General features: G+C 44.4%; 1 protein-coding gene across 8 annotated transcripts in view; it reads left to right on the top strand.

The window, feature by feature from the left end:
- Nucleotides 1-20808, top strand: part of LAMA2 (laminin subunit alpha 2) — a 1276598-nt gene that overhangs the window by 1029098 nt on the left and 226692 nt on the right. The gene's annotated exons all lie outside the window — the stretch shown is intronic.

Raw genomic sequence — 20808 nt, 5'->3', positions numbered from 1 at the left:
AACAATAAACGGGAACAGGGAATCGACAACTGCCTCCGATCTTATTATTCTCAATGCTCAGGTGCCGTCTCAGTCCTCCTGAAACAGACACTCCAGTGATACAACTTCCTCTACCATCTGTTCTTTATCAAGGGACCTCTCTGGATCAGCAACCTTCTTACAATGGGACGAATGAACCCAAGTCTCTCTCTCGGCAAGCTTCAATGCTGTCGTGCTAATCAATAAGACTTGGTATGGTCCTTCCCATCTGTCAATAAGGCAACCTGAGCGTAGAAAATTCCGTATCATTACATAATCCCCAGGTTCAATGTCATGACAATTACTATCTGGCAGATCAGGAATCACTAACTTCAAATTATCATTCTGATTCCTTAGCTGTTTACTCATCTTAACTAAATACTTTACAGTCACTTCATTGTTACACTTCAAGTCATCCTGAGGGTTAATCATGACATGCGGTTGTCGACCAAACAGAATTTCAAAAGGGGACAGATTAAGAGGGGACCTGGGAGTGGTTCTGATGCTGTATAATACAAGGGGCAAAGCTTCTGGCCATGTCAATCCTGTTTCCGTCATAACTTTGCTCAATTTATTTTTAATAGTGCTGTTCACTCTTTCTACCTTCGCACTCGCCTGGGGGCGGTACGGAGTGTGCAGCTTACTATCAATTCCCATCAACTTACACATTCCTTGAAAGACATCACCTGTAAAATGGGTACCCCTATCACTTTCAATTATTCTAGGGATACCATATCTACACACAAATTCTTGTACAATTTTCTTAGCAGTAAACATTGCGGTATTTGTGGCCGCAGGAAATGCTTCGACCCAATTTGAAAACACATCTATACAAACTAGTACATACTTCAAATTTCGACAAGGGGGTAATTGTATGAAATCAATCTGTATTACCTGAAAAGGGCCGTCTGTAGGTGGGATATGAGATGGTTCTGTTGGTATTGCCTTTCCGATATTTTTCCTCAAGCAGGTGAGGCAAGTCATTGCCCTCTTTCCCGCATGGGAAGAAAATCCTGGGGCGCACCAATATGCTCTTACCAACTTGCACATCCCTTCCTTGCCTAGATGAGTCAGCCCATGTGCTGCATCCGCTAAACTTGGAAGGTATGCTCTGGGTGCCACTGGTTTACCCTGTCCATCTGTCCAGAGTCCTGAGGACTCCTGGCCATATCCTTTTGCCCTCCAAACTGCCTTTTCCTGGGTGGAACACAAATTTTGCATTTCACACAATTTCTGTGTGTTGACGGTATTAAATACCATCAGTTGTGTGGTGTCTGTCTGTCTGGGGGTACCAGCTGCTAACTTAGCAGCTTCGTCTGCTCGGCTGTTACCAAGTGATACCGGGTCTTGGCTATATGTATGTGCTTTACACTTGATAACAGCCACTCTGTCGGGTTCCTGTATCGCTGTTAGAAGCCTTTTGATGTGGGCTGCATGCGCTACCGGTGTACCAGCTGCCGTCATGAAATTTCTGAGGCGCCATAGGGCTCCGAAATCATGGACTACCCCGAAGGCGTATCTAGAATCGGTATAGATGTTGGCTGATTTGCCTTTAGCCAATTCACATGCTCTGGTTAGGGCAACCAATTCAGCAACCTGGGCTGAGTGAGGTGGGCCTAGCGGTTCTGCTTCTATGGTGCCTTGGTCATCTACGACTGCGTATCCAGTACACAAGTCTCCCGAGTCCGTCTGTCTGTGACAACTACCGACAGTGTAGAAAGTAAGAGCTACATCTTCCAGTGGGTTGTCACTGATGTCAGGCCTTGCCGTGAAGTTTTGGGTCAAATATTCCATACAATCATGTGAGTCAGTGTCTGTACTAAATCCTCCTCCATCACTCTCATCCCCCACCCGTTGTGCCTGTCCAGGCACACCTGGGAGATACGTTGCTGGATTTAGTGCACTGCATCTCTTTATGGTGATGTTTACAGGGGCCATTAGTGCTAATTCCCACCTTGTAAACCGTGCGGATGAGACATGTCTGGTTTGGGCAGAATTTAGTAAGGCTGACACTGCATGAGGTGTATGGATTGTGAGGTTGTGTCCTAGCACTACATCTTCGCTTTTCGTTACTAGCAATGCTATCGCAGCGACACTTCGCAAGCATGTGGGGAGGGATCGCGCTACCGTATCTAGCTGAGCGCTGTAGTATGCTACCGGCCTGCTGGCATCACCGTGCTTTTGGGTTAGGACGCCTGCCGCGCAACCAGCACTTTCTGTTCCGTACAGCTCAAAGGGTTTCCCATAGTCTGGCATACCTAATGCTGGTGCCTGCGTTAGGCACTGTTTAAGTCTCTCAAATGCCATCTCGGATTCGTCTGTATGCGAAATCCGATCAGGTTTGTTTGATGAGACCATCTCCTGCAAAGGTAATGCTAGAATGGAAAAACCTGGGATCCAGTTACGGCAATACCCACACATTCCTAAAAATGTTCTGATCTGTTGCTGAGTTTGTGGCAGTGTCATGTCTCGAATTGCTTGAATTCTATCAGCGGTCAGGTGTCTCAGTCCTTGTGTCAGACAGTGTCCCAGATATTTTACTTTAGTCTGGCATAATTGCAACTTGTCTTTGGAAACCTTGTGTCCTGTGTCTGAAAGATAAAACAGGAGCTGTTTCGTATCTTTCAGGGACGCTTCCAGTGAATCTGAACACAGTAGTAAATCATCCACATATTGGATCAATACTGATCCACTTTCTGGTTGGAAAGACTGTAAACAATTATGCAAAGCCTGTGAAAATATACTTGTACTGTCTATGAAACCTTGGGGTAATCGAGTCCATGTGTATTGGACTCCTCTGTATGTGAATGCAAACAAATATTGGCTGTCAGGGTGCAGAGGTACCGAGAAGAAGGCGGAGCAGAGGTCAATAACAGTGAAAAATTTTGCAGTGGGAGGGATTTGCATAAGGATGACAGCTGGATTTGGCACTACGGGGAACTGACTCTCAACTATTTTGTTAATCCCCCTTAGATCCTGCACTAGCCTGTAACCCCACCCCCCACTCTTTTTCACAGGGAAGATGGGACTATTGGCAGTGCTGGATGTTCTTACCAGAATGCCCTGTTGTAGCAAGCGCTCTATTACGGGGTATACTCCTAACTCCACCTCTGGCTTCAGAGGGTATTGTGGGATTTTTGGAGCTATCCTACCATCTTTTACTTGCACAACTACTGGAGCTACGTTTGCCATTAATCCAGTGTCTTGTCCATCTTTAGTCCAAAGTGACTCTGGTATTTGGGATGTCATTTCTTCTACCTGGGATGAACTCCTATTTATCATAATGGTTTGTGACATTAATTTTGATGGGGAGTCTAGCATGTCTCGTACTTCCTGAGAGTGATTCTCAGGTATGTCTAAGAATACACCTTCAGGGGTACAATAAATGACACACCCCATTTTACACAATAAATCTCTTCCCAGGAGATTAGTCGGTGCTGATGCAGCCAGCAAAAAGGAATGCTTGGTATGCAAAGGCCCTATTGTAATCTCTGCTGGTTTGCTAACAGGGTAGTGCTGTACTACTCCCATTACTCCCATGGCTGGAATTGTTTTACCAGTGGTTCTCATGCCCACTGTCGAATTTATCACTGATTTGGCCGCCCCCGTATCTACAAGGAAATTTAATGATTTACCAGCTACATCAATTGTGATCTCGGGTTCACTTCCAAGACTTGCAATCAATTTCACTGGCTGCAGATTACAGGTGTGGCCACACCCCTATTGGGTATGGTGACCTCCCTGAATCGCGGTGGCAGCAATTACTTGTGGTGGGGGTAGATGGGAACTATCAGAGATTTGCCAGTCTCTTCTTGGGGGATACCTTTTTGTTTCCCCTGCATGTGGCTCATAGCTCCGCCCCTTCGGTCCTTGATCCCAATGTCTCGTATCAGGTCGTTGTCTATAGGGTTGATATGAATTTTGTATTTGTCTTGCTTTACAATCACGTGACATGTGTCCCTCTCTGTGACAATTATAACATTTTATACCTCTTGACTTACCCACAGGGGTCACAGTTCTGGGCTGAGGTGGCCGGGTAGTGAGGGCCTGTATGCTTACAGCCATTAACTTATCACTCTGTGACTCCCTGTGTCTGATGATATTTCGATCATGCCCAGCAGCAGCCTCTCCCAATGCATCCACCGACATACCTCTCCAATCAGGCCTAGTGGTTTGTATTCTATTTCTTAAAACCTCCTTTAGACCATCCATTAATACTGAAACAGCTACTTCCCTGTGGTGTACATTAGTTTTAATGTCATCTATACCAGTGTACCTAGCCATATCCTGCAGAGCCCGGTGAAAATACTCTGGTGTGGATTCACCTTCTTTTTGTTTTATGGTAAAGATTTTATTCCACTTTACAACTGCAGGAAAATATACCCCTAACTGTAAGTTGATTCTCTTTACATTATCCTGATTATACTCGTCTGTTAGTGGTACTTCCTCATCTAACTTGCAATCAGCGATAAACTTTAACGGATCAACACTGGGGGGTAAACATGCCCTCAAAACTGTCCTCCAATCTTTGTTATTTGGCTCTGCAGAATTTCCTAGCTCCCTAATATACTTTTGACATGCAACTAAGTCTTTCCTAGGATAAGGGAATTCAGACATCATTGATCTTAATTCTGCTCGGGAAAAGGGACAGTGCATGGCGATGTTTCTGACAGGAGTTGCTCCTGAAGCTTCGGTTTTCCCATTTGGCACTGCTATTACCCTAACAGGATTAAGTCCAACAACATCATTCTGAGTAGATTCTACAACATGTGGTGAAATGGTTTCAGCATAGTGTATGGTGCCGTACTTACCAGTCGATACGACCTCACCTGTCCCTCCGCTAGGGGCCTTTGATACTAATCTTACGGGTTGAGTCGTGCCTACTGCTGTTTCTGATATGGTCGCTGCTAGGGAGAGTGCTGATATTGTTGTGGGCTCATCCTCTTGGTCACAATCCTGGGGAAAGTTCAAAACAGGGTACAACTTGCACGGATTAGTGTTAGCATTAATTACTTTGGTTACATTATCCTTAACTTCTACACATTTAACATAACCCTGAGTGCCATTCTCTGCAACCAATTTCTCTCCAGGTATGTATGGTGGTGGGGGTGCAGTGGCTATCAGTTTCCTGATAGGGTTAGATCCAGTGGCTTGCGCCAACCCCCTTTGTATTTCACCTTCCTGTTGCCACAATGTTAAATAATCATAATGTCTAATACGCCTTTTTGAAGACTTAATCAGGCAAACTCTTCTCCTTAAATTCTGTAACACTTCTGGGTTAAAACTACCTACCCGGGGAAACTTTTCCCCGTCATGCACAGTCATCCTTTCCCATTCATTGCACAACATTTCTGTGTGATGACCATATTTCTCACACATGATATACCTTGCCGACCCGATTGGTCGGTTTACCAAATCAACCTGAACCTGGGTTGATCGCCCCTTACCTGAACAACTGGCCCCCATCTCTGCAGGTGCTGCTTTTACTACCTCTGACTTCAAATCAGGGTCTTTGGCAACCCTTACAAAAACCAAGATGCTCGGGGTAAGGCTGCGGTGGGGGTTTTGCTCCGAAGTCCGCCCACTTAACTCCCGTCCACGCTGGCCAATACGGCGACCAAAGTTCCCAGAGGTTCCGTACCCAACCTAGGGCACCTAAGTACGTCTACTTGCTCGGGCGTGTGGGAGTGTCTTACCCTCCCCAGCAAGTATCAGTCGCTGGAATGTCCCTGAGTGATCAGGCTACTTCCCTTAAAATAAAAAAAATTACACAAATCACGTTAACAATGTGCAAGCAGCGTTCTTCTGAATTCAAGACACGCTAATGCACACAATCACATGCGGTACAATCGTATCTGCACATAAGCAACTAATCTTATGTGCGGAACGATCAGTGGAATCGAAAATGTCGGCTGCGAATTCCTTCAGCAATGAGCTTCTTTGGCCTATATGGGTCTAGCACCAACCCTCTTCGGTTGTGCTTCTCTACTTCTAGTCTGCTGTACCTGAACCTCCTGTTCTATGACCTCCTGGTCTGTGACCTCCTGGTCTGTTATGTACAGCAGACTCTACTGCTCATAAATGTGTCGAGACTAACAAGGGACGCCTCCCAAGCCATTCCACGATATCACTCTCGCTGGTGTACCTCTTTCTACTGGCCTATGGTTCCCACTTCCGTAATAAAAGAGAAATCTTATATATGTACACTCTTACATTCAAACACTCTTATTTCTGTACAGAATCCCTTTCATTCAGTAATAGTCTAACCCAGAAGAATTACAACAGAGAAAGTCTTTTTCTTTTAACTTTAAACTTTTTGGATTTGAGATAGATTTGCGTTATTTTCGCGTTACTTCCTTATCGCCTATTAAAACAATACTATTGTGCGGTTTGTATTATGTGGGCGTATCCGTACGCTCCGTTGCGTGATATACGCTCGGTGCGTCGACCCTTGCGTTGCGTACGCCCTGCCCTTGTAAGGACACGTGTACGCAGACCAAGTACGTCCACAATTACACACTACACGTTTATCAATGTGAATGATCTTTAACAGTAATCCTTCACTGACCACCACTCAAATCTCCCTTGTATTCTAGGAGAGATTGTGTGCGTGCCTTTTACAATTATTCCCTTAACTATTTATCCTTTAACTATTAATAACAACAAATGTCTCAACACGTTATCACTAGTGTGTGGCAATCAGGAGAATGAGGTACGGACAAATAATCCTAAACAAGGAATACAGGTGTGTGTGCTTATGCGTACGTTCGCAAAACAGAAACTAAACAGGTTTTAAAAGACAATAACGTACTGTTCCTACCTTTTGGTTCCGGATTCCTTCAGCACTCCTTACTACGCGAAGCAGACGCTTATCTGGTCAGCACTACGAGGAATATTACTTCCCGCCTTTTGCTGACCGATAATGTCTGCTGAATTTACCTAGTGCAGATATGTGAAGAGCGGGCGAGTCCCCAATTGTAAAAGCCTATTATATATCCTATATCAAACACGCTAAAAGGTTAATGAACACAGTACGCAATTGGCGTATGGAATACCTTAAGAGTACGCAAGTAGCGTACAAACGCGTGGCCGTGGACGAGACGCACGAGCGGCACGTTCGCTCACGGCTTAAAGCGTAAAGGCAAGCACGCTATAGGCTGCCGACTAACGTAATGATACGCTAGCAGCGTAGCGGACGCTCGAGACCACGAGGAGATAACGAGCGGCGCTGACGCTCACAGAATTAAACCTTTGTAACAATATCATAAACAATGTACTTCAATTGTAAACCTTTGTGCAGTGGTAAGGTGTAAATGCAACACAGTGTAACCTTGTTAGTTTAAAAGCTGTATGAGCGATTCTCACGCTCTGAGAACCCTTTAGCAATAATAAACACTCAAATACCGGTCTAAGGGTCTAACACCTTTTAAGGAAATGAATGAACGTACCATCGCAAAAGAATACACAGTACAAGTTATACACTACCAAACTAACATAAAATACCTAACCGAGTTACTACACGTTAAAATACAACAAAGACACAATTACATTTAAAAGGGAGAAGGAGAGAGAGAATGGCTTACAACAAAATAGGAGATAAATATGGTTGCAGAGAACTTACGCACAAGGGGAACAATCGCAAGCGCCTTTCTGGATATCCAGCTCCCGATTATCAGTGATGAGAACCGTTGAAAAGAGTAGAGAGCTGGCCCAGATCGGCTTGTCTTTATATACACTTACAAACAGTACAGTACAATGGTCCCTACATTCTTATTGTTCATTGGACACAGGAATTCGTCTCTGCATTATAACAAAAGGTCATAGGTTGGTTCATACAGGTGGGCTGTGACTATTTCAAACTGCTCAGGTGGGAGGGAAACTGGGTTTCCCGCCGCATGGGTAATAAAGTGCAAATATAGTAAATGTCCATAAACTTCTTATGTCCATAACTATACACACGAGCGAGTAATCTGCTTCAAACCAACACCGGAATATTGCTAATTATATTCTCTTCCGATGGATACTAAACACCACTGTGTAACCCCTGTCTGACCCTTCGTATCAAACAAAGAGGAATCTCTTTGTCCCCGAACATGCTATATTAACTAAACTTTCAGATTCTATCAAAGGGACCATAATCTACAAAATACATTATATGACTAAAATATGTTACGATTGAGTCGCCCGCTAGACGCACACAAACTCTACCGTAAATGCGCATACCGTGCGCCTGCGAGTGCACGCGACCGCGAGTATACGCACGCACGGGAGAGCTCATGCTCGTGCAGCCGGCACACGCATGAGGTGCATATATGGCAATGTGCAGCGTGATATTTTTCTGACTTTGACAGTTCGCTAGCCGCTTTTCGCAGCAGTGCACATGCTAAGCCGCCGCCCTCTGGGAGTGAATCTTAGCTTAGCAGAATTGCGAACGAAAGATTCGCAAAATTGCGAATAGAAATTTCTTAGCAGTTTCTGAGTAACTCCAGACTTACTCAGCCATTGCGATCCGTTCAGTCAGTTTCGTTCCTGGTTTGACGTCACAAACACACCCAGCGTTCGCCCAGCCACTCCCCCATTTCTCCAGCCTCTCCCGCGTTTTTCCCAGAAACGCCAGCGTTTTTTCACACACACCCATAAAACGGCCAGTTTCCGCCCAGAAACATCCACTTCCTGTCAATCACACTCCGATCACCAGAACGAAGAAAAATCCTCGTAATGCCGTGAGTAAAATACCAATCTTCTTAGCAAATTTACTTGACGCAGCCGCAGTGCAAACATTGCGCATGCGCAGTTAGCGGAAAATCGCACCGATGCGAAGGAAAATAACGAGCGAACAACTCGGAATGAGGGCCCATGTGCACTGCAGGGGAGGCAGATATAACATGTGCAGAGAGAGTTAGATTTGGGTGGGTTATTTTGTTTCTGTGCAGGGTAAATACTGGCTGCTTTAGTTTTACACTGCAATTTAGATTGCAGATTGAACACACCCCACCCAAATCTAACTCTCTCTGCACATGTTAAATCTGCCTCCTCTGCAGTGCACATGGGCCCTCATTCCGAGTTGTTCGCTCGCTAGCTGCTTTTAGCAGCATTGCACACGCTAAACCGCCGCTCTCTGGGAGTGTATCTTAGCATAGCAGAATTGCGAACGAAAGATTAGCAGAATTGCGAATAGAAATTTCTTAGCAGTTTCTGAGTAGCTCGAGACTTACTCAGCCATTGCGATCAGTTCAGTCAGTTTCGTTCCTGGTTTGACGTCACAAATACACCCAGCGTTCGCCCAGACACTCCCCCGTTTCTTCAGACACTCCCGCGTTTCTCCCAGAAACGCCAGCATTTTTTCGCACACTCCCAGAAAACGCCCAGTTTCCGCCCAGTAACACCCAGTTCCTGTCAATCACAGTACGATCACCAGAACGATGAAAAATCCTCATTATGCCGTGAGTAAAATACCTAACTTTTGTGTAAAATAACTAAACGCATGCGCTCTGCGAACCTTGCGCATGCGCAGTAAGCGACTAATCGCAATATAGCGAAAATCGGCAACTAGCGAACAACTCGGAATGAGGGCCATGGATTTGCCCAACTGCTAAAAAAAATCCTGCTGCGATCAACTTGGAATTACCCCCATTATTTGATAAATGGGCCCCTATATCAGCTTTGTAACACAGTATGGTAACTATCTACCCTTATCCCCTTTCTAACCAAGCTGAATCTCCAGGAAATAAATAGATTTTAATCTAGTCTAGTTTTAACAACAGAATCTTAAATCCTATCTGTAATTCATTTGCCACTTTAAAATAGTTTTTTTGTTTTTTTTGTTGCTCTCAATCTGGCTCTCAGCTTTCTGTCACTTGCCAGCATATTTCTGGATATCGCCTTTGTTGTGTGTTATACACATACTGTATCACTGCATGCAAATGTGACCTTTCTAGACTATAATTTTGAATATACTATAACTAACAGTCCTCCAAATCCCGAGATACTTTGTAAAATGTCCATCAAAAATTAATCAGAAATTTGCATATATGCTCATTTTGCTTGAGTTATTAATTTTAACAGACAGAAAGAACTTGCTTTCCCTTTTTCTGTTTTGCTTTTAAGTACTGTACTTGTCGTCCTCTGAATTGGTTTTTATTGTGTATATTTAAAAAAAATTACATTGTGTTATGTTTTAGAAATAAAATCTGTATTTGTGATTATTTTGTATTGGTTGCTGTCGGTGCTATTTTTCATCAGGAACCAGCAGGAACTCAGTTCATGAACCTATCATTAAATATGTCAAAATCAGGAACTGGGTTATTGAACATGTTCTGTATCTATCTATAACTTAAAAAAAAAAAAACTCCACCGCAGACCTGTAGTACCTAAACCTATTTTTCCAGAAAAATAGTACTGGTTGCTCTAATTAGTGTTCCACATGGTTAGTGTTATGCTTATTGTAATCACCCTTATGAATGGAAAAAAAATAGCATGAATATCAAGTACTGTAGCAGCAACAGACAGTGAGGAAAACAGAACAGGGCCATAACTAGGTGTGTGTGGAGTGTGCCTTGCACACAGCACACTTGTGGAGGGAGCGCATCGCTGTGCTGCGGGGTCAGCTGGGAGCCAAGACACTTCCTCCATTGTCCCCCGTTCCGTGTCCTTGCTATTGTAAAAAGGAGCTGCCAAGCATGAATGAGAATCTGTCACAGTGCAATGTTGAGGAGTCAGACAAGGGTGGCTGGGATTTCCTCGCCAGTGGCAAATTCAGGGGGTGGGGAGTGGGGGTGTCACCAAAGTATGTGCCACTCTTTTTATTTTTATTTGTAATGCAGCAGCATTATTATACTGGTGATCCAGTGGTATTTGCAGAAATAGCCGCGGCCTAGATCAGACTGGACTGACTCTGCCGTCACCGGCCAGCAGCATGGGCATGTGATCTTAGTACAGCCGTCTCCTACAGGGCTTCTCTCCTACAGGACTATGGAAGCCCTGTACATCCACACCTTGTAATGATTTGGCTCATAGCCGGAGTGCACAGTGCAGGGCTGATGAGGAAGCTGTCCAGGAGTCCCACACATTGGGGGGGCTCACACTGTGGGCACACATTGCCCCTACCTGGCTGACTCTTGACTCACGGCAGCAGAAAGCAATGTAATGCAGTGCTGCAATAAGCAGAGTGAAGGGGGAAGGGGGCGGGTCCTAATGCCATGAATGGCCCGCCCCATCACAGACCTGTACCTGTAACAGGTACTGAATCCCATTTACCCCCCTCTCACACACACACTTTCTCGCCCCCCCCTCTCTCTCTCTCTCTCTCTCTGACACACTCTCTCTTGCCCTCCCTTTCTATCTCTCTCTGACACTCTCCACCCTCTTCTCTCTCTCTCTCTCTAACATATTCTGCCCCCCTCTTTCTGACACTTTGTCTTGCCCATCTCTCTCTCTCTCTCTCTCTCTATTTCTCTTTCTCATACACACACTCACTCTGTATTGCCCCCCTCCTCTCACTCTGACACATCTTGATCCCCCTTTTTCTCTCTGACACTCTCTCTTTCCCAGCTTTCTCTCTCTCTCTGACACACTCTGTCTTGCCCCCCCTTCTCTCTCTCACACACTCTCCACTCTCTTGCTCTTCATCTCTGACACTCTCTCTTGCTCTCCCTCTCTTGCTACTCTCTGAGTTTCTCCCCTCTGTCTCTTGCTTGTTTCTCTCCATCTCTCTTGTTCCTCTCCCTCTCTTTGACACTCTTGCTACCCTCTGTCTCTCTATCCCTCCCTAACACCATCTCTCTCGTGCTTGATCCACCTCACCTTCACTCTCTAGCTGCCCTCTGTCTCTCTCCCTCTTTCACTCCCTAACATTCTCTCTCTCTCTCTCACACACTAACACCCTCTCTCTCTTGCTTCCCCCTCTCCCTCTCTCCCCGTCTCAGGCTCTCTCTCCCTGACACCCTCTGTCTTTCCCCTCGCTCTCTTGCTCTTCTCTTTTCCTCTTTCTTTTGCTCCCCCCTCGCTCTCTCTCTCCCTGACACCCTCTCTCTCTTGCTCTCCCCTTTCTCTTCTCTCATCATGAAGTTGAAGAGTCGACATGGGAGGGCATCAACATTTTTCTTGCCCCCAGGCAACTGGAATGAAGTTAAGCCACTGAGACTACTGTACAGCGCAATATGAATTTGTATTATTTTGTGGCCCTGCCCCTTCCCCATGAATCCACACCTCTATATATTTTTGACGCACACCTACAGTGTGCACTGGCCCTGTTTTGTATATGGGGGGGGCGCACCGATGCTATTTCTTGCACACAGCGCTAAAATGTCTAGTTACAGCACTGAAACAGAATATACATAAATGGGCATGAGTGAATAAAATAAAACAGGCACATACAAGGTGGACAAAATAAATGCAGATATGAAAACTAAGGCTAGGGGATTCCCTGTGAGAGATATACTAAGGACTGGAATCAATGAGACATTTTAATAACCGCAGGCTAGTTGATGGGCAGCCTGCGATAAGCCACAGGCAGCCTGAGGGGGCTTGTACAGAAATCCACAGTAATTGTCCTTATCATGGATGCCGCAAATGGGTTAACCCATAGTTCTGGGTACTCTTTCCGGAGCCTATTGGTTAACGTGCATTAACTGCAATTTTACAGTGAAAGGGAAAATGGTTGTAATTGGATAGTGTAAATTTAATTATTTTACAGTGAGAGGAAAAATGTAGAAGCTTCTGGCTTTTATGCCCAACGATGCAATTCAATTGTTCCGTGTGCCCATTAATTATTGCACTTGTCACACCCAAATGGACCAGGTTTAGCTACGTAGCTTACCAGCCATGATGCAAAAAGTGCAGTTTCACACTTCACTTTTCACACATTTTTGCTAGCCACCTCAGGAAACTGAGGGCAGACATGTCGGTGTTGGTGGCAGTCATGCCTAAATGAAGCAACAATTGAATTGCTTCAATGGGCACCCATTAATTAGTGTTGACGTCAAAGCAAATTGAATTGCCCCCATATGGAAGAACAGATTCTTGAAGAAGTATTTAAGGAGCCAGACATTTAAACTAAAAATAAGTGGTTGGACAGGTAAGAAGGGAACCAGGAGAGAAAAGTGTAATGAAGATCAATGGAGTGAAGTATGTTCTGGAAGACAAGGTGATCTCCAGTGCTGTAACTAGATATTTTGGTGTCCTGTGCCAGAAAGAGATTTGGTGTGCCCCCTCCCCCCCCCCCCCTGCATATCCAAATCAGGGAGGGTATGCCTGGAGGGACTTTGTGAGGAAGGGGCATGGCCACAGAATAGTACCCATTCACATTACACCACACAATAGTCCCCCTTATATAGGTAACACCTGACCACACAGTAGTGTGAGTTACAGTATTCACATTACACTACACATTAGTCCCCCGTATACAGGTAACACCTGACCACACAGTAGTGTAAGTTACAGTATTCACATTACACTACACATTAGTCCCCTTATACAGTATATGTTATGTCAGACAGCTGAGCTCCTAAACACATTGCGCCACAGTAAAGCCTCCCATCTTCACTCCTCCACATCATCATTCCTCCTCTGAATCATCATCATTCCTCCTCCGAATCATCATCATTCCTCCTCCACATTCATCCTCCTCATTCATCATCATTCCTCCTCATCATCATCATCATCATCATTCATCCATCTCCACTCAAAGGAGGTACCTGGTAACAGCTTCAGCCCAGATTGACAGCCAGTGGGTTTCAAGAGGCGGTCTCCTGTTGCACAGTGAGAGGCAGCATTTACAGGAGCCAGTACTCACACTGACACGGACAACCTGGACACAAATGCAATCATAGGTGGATGCATCTGGTTCCACCCACATGACATACACACTGTGTGCTGAGCACCTGTCACATCACCCTAGTTACGGCCCAGAAGAAAATGTCAGGGAGGTCCAAAATGGAGAGAGGGTAGAATTGAACCTTTAACTTGGCAGATGGAAGGCTATATTTGAGGTATGAATTCTGGTGTTATTATACTAAAGGTCAATTATGAGGAAAAAGTGGTAGGTAAACCTATATAATAAGTTAGGAGATATTAAGAAAGAGAATAAAAATAATGCAAACATAAATCAAAATGTAATATACTTTAGTCTGATAGGGCAATCTATAATACCAGTATTTAAGCATTGTGCAACATGAGTGGGAGCTGGTATAGAAGAATATCACCATGACAGCAAAGATTTTCTCTTCATGTTGTCAAGATGCATCTTATTTGCATCCGTCAAAGGTAATAAGGTGACATAGGATCAGGCATCCCTGGGCAGTCCCTGAAGTGACTTTATGGTAGGGCTAGAGACTAGTTTGCAACTAGTGGCTGACTAAATCCAGGCTTGGACCGGAAAGGGTCAGAGACTTGAACTGGACTTGAGTCGGAGACCTGGACTGGACTGGAACTGGACTTGGTTGATTACTGCACTGGTATGCACCTGATGCTAAGGAATACTGGAATACAGGACACCGAATGGTTATTGCTAAGTTAGGAAGAAGAGTGATCACAGGATGCTGGTTAATGGAGTTCGAGCTGCTGATACTATGTCTGGAGTGGAGGTATAGTCATACCTCCCATCATGACCCTCTCCAGGAGGGACAAAATGCTCTGTTCCTGGACTACCCTCTTAATTTTTGATTGCTATCACCTGTGCTGAAACACCTTTCTTATCAATCTACCTGTTCAAAACAGTGGCCAGCAATCATAAATTAAGCAGGGCATTTTGTCCCTCCTTGAGAGGGTCATGTTGGGAGGTATGGTATAGTACACAATGAATAATGTTAACTCACAGAGGATTCAGGGGTTAATAACATGGCAGAGTTCAGGATCACTGCAGCAGAATAAGAAAAGAAAAGCACAGCACCAGCACTTGCTAGAAGGTCTGTGGTAACCACTATAATCAGCATCATGTAGGCTGGATACACAGATGGAATCGTAGTGGTAAATTTACTAAAGCTTCTAAAACATATACTTGGTGTTGTTGCCCATAGCAACCAATCACATGCTGTCTATAATTTCTCTATTGCCTTTTAGAAAAATATAGACAGCATCTGATAGGTTGCTATGGGAAACATCACCAATTCTCTGTTTTAGATGCTTTAATAAATGTAACTCTTAGATAGATAATTAGCCAGTAGTTAATCTTAGCAGCCAGGAAAACAGGCACTTGCTAAAGCTGTCAGTGTTGCATACTGAAAACTGTGCTTAACAGGGTTATTGAAGTCAGAGATCAATTGGTAAAATGTGATGCGGTTACCATCCCGATGGTCGAGATCCCAGTGGCCAGCTTACCGACACCAGTATCCCACCTGCCAGAGTGCCGTCAGGGGGTCCAGGACTATTCCCACTTGTGGGTGTCCACGACACCCATAGAGTGGGAATAGAACCGCAGCAAGACAAGTGGAGCAAGCGAGCAAAGGGCTCCATTGCGCTCGCCCCCCTGCCGGCATTCTGGCGGCCGGGATCCCGGTGTTGGTATGTTGACCAACACGGTAAAATATGTGTACAATTACTATGGCTGAAGCCAGATGGAACACAGTAGTAAGCAGGCTCTACAGATGAGGAACTCGGCAAAGCAGGATTCTTGAAGCAAGAGCTACTGTAGGATTTCAAGAGTCAGACTGACGTATGCTCTGGCACTGGACTCATGGCCAGATATCCCTTACATAGAATTAACAGGCCTCTCCTTGCTAATGTCAGCTGAGGAAAAGAGTACTCTAACTGGAAGAACACAGTCAGCTGACTTTCTCCAAGATGGTGACGTCTGTGCACCTGTTCTCAAACAACATCCCAAAAACCTGACCTATAGGAGAGGATGCAAAAGTATCATGCCAATACTTGAACTTGATTGTTGCAAGGCAGGATCATAACAGGCAACTTCATCTGTTTCCATTGCATCATCAAAGGTGGTTTGGTTAAACTGCAGATTCAACACAGGAGGTGACATATCCTGGGAGCGGGAATAATATCTTCTAATACATAAATGTGAAGGAATTGGAAACTAAAATTATTTCTTAATAGTTATTCAAAAGATATTGACCATCCTGCCAATCATTCAGAAACTAATCATTTTAAAATAAAAACCTAATTTTAGGTTTTGTTAAAAGAAAAAAAAAAGATGTGAAGGAGACCGCTTTCAACTACTAAAGCCTTTACTTCATATTAAGCCTGTTTTCCTGACCAGCTTGATGTGTATATAAGTGCAATATGAGAAAGACAAGAATAGAAAATCAAATTAAGTACCTAGGCAATAGTCATAGCTGTCATTTATTTTATTTTCCAAGATGTGTAGAGGTTCTGCATGAGATATGTGGAAGAACTCTGCACAGTAAAACAAAATCATATATTAAGCTTCTGGGATAGGATTTACTTTTTACCTTCACTGTTGGTTGTATGAAAAATGGACTTATAAGTAGTGATGAGCGGGTTCGGTTCCTCGGAAACCGAACCCCTCCGAACTTCACCCATTTTACACGGGTCCGAGGCATACTCGGATTCTCCCGTATGGCTCGGTCAACCCGAGCGCGCCCGAACATCATCATCCCGCTGTCGGATTCTCGCGAGATTTGGATTCTATATAAGCAGCCGCGCGTCGCCGCCATTTTCATTAGTGCATTGGAAATGTTAGGGAGAGGACGTGGCTGGCGTCCTCTCCATTTATTAATGTTGATGCAAATATTTGTGCTTATTGCTTAATTGTGGGGACTGGGGAGCAGCAGTATTATATAGGAGGAGTACAGTGCAGAGTTTTGCTGACCAGTGACCACCAGTATTATACGTTGTCTGCCTGAAAAACGCTCCATATCTGTGCTCAGTGTGCTGCATATATCTGTGCTCACACTGCTTTATTGTGGGGACTGGGGACCAGCAGTATTATATAGGAGGAGTACAGTGCAGAGTTTTGCTGACAGTGACCACCAGTATATATAGCAGTACGGTACGGAAGGCCACTGCTCTACCTACCTCTGTGTCGTCAAGTATACTATCCATCTAGATTCTATACCTGTGGTGCATTTTAGTTTTGCAGTTTGCTGACAGTGACCACCAGTATATATAGCAGTACGGTACGGAAGGCCACTGCTCTACCTACCTCTGTGTCGTCAAGTATACTATCCATCTAGATTCTATACCTGTGGTGCATTTTAGTTTTGCAGTTTGCTGACAGTGACCACCAGTATATATAGCAGTACGGTACGGAAGGCCACTGCTCTACCTACCTCTGTGTCGTCAAGTATACTATCCACATCTAGATTCTATACCTGTGGTGCATTTTAGTTTTGCAGTTTGCTGACAGTGACCACCAGTATATATAGCAGTACGGTACGGAAGGCCACTGCTCTACCTACCTCTGTGTCGTCAAGTATACTATCCATCTAGATTCTATACCTGTGGTGCATTTTAGTTTTGCAGTTTGCTGACAGTGACCACCAGTATATATAGCAGTACGGTACGGAAGGCCACTGCTCTACCTACCTCTGTGTCGTCAAGTATACTATCCATTTAGATTCTATACCTGTGGTACATTTTAGTTTTGCAGTTTGCTGACAGTGACCACCAGTATATATAGCAGTACGGTACGGAAGGCCACTGCTCTACCTACCTCTGTGTCGTCAAGTATACTATCCATCCATACCTGTGGTGCATTTCAGTTGTGCGCAGTATATATAGTAGTAGGCCATTGCTATTGATACTGGCATATAATTCCACACATTAAAAAATGGAGAACAAAAATGTGGAGGTTAAAATAGGGAAAGATCAAGATCCACTTCCACCTTGTGCTGAAGCTGCTGCCACTAGTCATGGCCGAGACGATGAAATGCAATCAACGTCGTCTGCCAAGGCCGATGCCCAATGTCATAGTAGAGAGCATGTAAAATCCAAAAAAAAAAAGTTCAGTAAAATGACCCAAAAATCAAAATTGAAAGCGTCTGATGAGAAGCGTAAACTTGCCAATATGCCATTTACGGCACGGAGTGGCAAGGAACGGCTGAGGCTCTGGCCTATGTTCATGGCTAGTGGTTCAGATTCACATGAGGATGGAAGCACTCATCCTTCGCTAGAATACTGCCGTGCCACTCCTAGATGGGCCAGGTGTTTGTGTCGGCCACTTGTGTCACTTGGCTTAGTCACACAGCTACCTCATTGCGCCTCTTTTTTTCTTTGCATCATGTGCTGTTTGGGGACTATTTTTTTGAAGTGCCATCTTGTCTGACACTGCAGTGCCACTCCTAGATGGGCCAGGTGTTTGTGTCGGCCACTTATGTCGCTTAGCTTAGTCACACAGCTACCTCATTGCGCCTCTTTTTTTCTTTGCATCATGTGCTGTTTGGGGACAATTTTTTTGAAGTGCCATCCTGCCTGGCACTGCAGTGCCACTCCTAGATGGGCCAGGTGTTTGTGTCGGCCACTTGTGTCGCTTAGCTTAGCCATCCAGCGACCTCGGTGCAAATTTTAGGACTAAAAATAATATTGTGAGGTGTGAGGTGTTCAGAATAGACTGAAAATGAGTGTAAATTATGGTTATTGAGGTTAATAATACTATGGGATCAAAATGACCCCCAAATTCTATGATTTAAGCTGTTTTTGAGGTTTTTTTGGAAAAAAAAAACACCCGAATCCAAAACACACCCGAATCCGACAAAAAAATTTCAGGGAGGTTTTGCCAAAACGCGTCCGAATCCAAAACACGGCCGCGGAACCGAATCCAAAACCAAAACACAAAGCCCGAAAAATTTCCGGTGCACATCACTACTTATAAGCAGATAAACTTATAGCACTGCCTTTTTTATGTCAGCTCAAGTCACCTGCTACAGCTTATAGATTTATATTTCATGATCAGCAAATATAATTTTTCTTTTGTCACATACAGATAATATTAGCCTCAAATGTTGTAGTTTTTTGGTCAGTGACTAAGAGGCTGATGTTGAGTTGGATGGCTAGTACTCATCCTACATTAGAATGCTCCTACCTCTGATGTCCCACCAATCCAGACGCAAGAGGTCGTAACAACACTCAAAAGGAAACCCATGTTTAAATGGTTTCCAAATCACATTTAATGAGAAGAATGAAGGTTGACTGCTGTTCTTCACGATGTGGCTTGTAAGCAGCAAGTCTCCATCATGTATAGAGGTTTCTGTTATCTTCCAAAAGGATTACAGCTGGAAGAAGTGTATTCTTTCTACCTGGATTTATTTGAGAAACAAATGGCTTTAAGTGCCTTTCTGTGGGAGCCATAAAGATTTTATAATAATGGTGTAATTTTTTTCTGGCTGGTGCAAAACATAGGCTCTGGATAGCAGGGCATGCTCTTGTGGTTCTACAAGTATCTGCATGCTCTGGCAGCCATGGATATTCTGACATTTCTAGTTCTACAAGCAAAAGCATACCTAAGTAGTACAGGGCTACTAGTGCTGGGAGCAGTAGTGTAGTACTAGAGAAAAACTCCTAATGGCATTGAGAAGAGCTCTAGGCCCTCATTCCGAGTTGTTCGCTCGTTGCCGAGTTTCTCTATATTGCGATTAGTCGCTTATTGCGCATGCACAAGGTTCGCAGAGCGCATGCGCTTAGTTATTTTACTCAAAAGTTAGGTATTTTACTCACGGCATAACGAGGATTATTCATCGTTCTGGTGATCGTACTGTGATTGACAGGAAGTGGGTGTTTCTGGGCGGAAACTGGCCGTTTTCTGGGAGTGTGCGAAAAAACGCTGGCGTTTCTGGGAGAAACGCGGGAGTGTCTGAAGAAATGGGGGAGTGGCTGGGCGAACGCTGGGTGTGTTTGTGACGTCAAACCAGGAACGAAACTGACTGAACTGATCGCAATGGCTGAGTAAGTCTGGAGCTACTCAGAAACTGCTAAGAAATTTCTATTCGCAATTCTGCTAATCTTTCATTCGCAATTCTGCTAAGCTAAGACACACTCCCAGAGGGCGGCGGCTTAGCGTGTGCAATGCTGCTAAAAGCAGCTAGCGAGCGAGCAACTCGGAATGAGGGCCCTAGTGCTTTAGCATAGCGCTGTTTTTTTTAAGCAAGGGGGGCACTTTTTTATTTTTTGCGGGCCCCATTCCTCTATGGATGACTGAAGAGGCTGCAGCCTCTAGCCTGCTGAAAGGGTAAAGTTGTGTTATATTATGAATGATGCTGATTCTGAGTAACATGCAGCAGCATCTATTGGTGGTCACCAATCAGCTAATTTATGCAAATTCTGCTACAAACTTCCCACGTGTACATCCATGCGCCTGAATGTGCAAGGAGTGAGACACCCACTTTTAGCGCCTGTGTACGCTGTAGTACCGATTGGTGCATCCACCATCAGTCGTACCATGAAACTTGTGCCTGCCCTATGGCAGATACTGTTTCTCCATCTGACCATGGCCACCTATGCCTACGTCTGTGTGTCTGTGAATGCAGCTTATGACCTAGTGAGGTGTAAGACCTGACATAAACCTTGCTCTTTGATGGTACATCGACTGGTATATACTGTACATTGCAGATGGGATCTAGTCAGAAGGTCAGCATTCAGAATGTCAACAGAATGTAAAAAGTGTTACATTAAAAAATCTAAAAAGAATCCTGAATGAGTGTTACAATGTGATGCCCCAAAGCAGCCAGGCCACACCAACCCAGGGGGCCCTATGCCCCAAACTCATCCCTAAAACTGATAAATTGTATTCATTTATTCAGCATATCCTGATAAATAATATTCATTAAAAAATAGATAAAACCAATTTCCCTACGGGGCAAATTTTACTTTTATTCTCTGGACATG

Source organism: Pseudophryne corroboree, chromosome 4, assembly GCF_028390025.1.
Source record: "Pseudophryne corroboree isolate aPseCor3 chromosome 4, aPseCor3.hap2, whole genome shotgun sequence".
In the NCBI taxonomy this organism is placed as follows: Eukaryota; Metazoa; Chordata; class Amphibia; order Anura; family Myobatrachidae; genus Pseudophryne; species Pseudophryne corroboree.
This window is presented reverse-complemented; position numbering and strand designations above follow the sequence as displayed.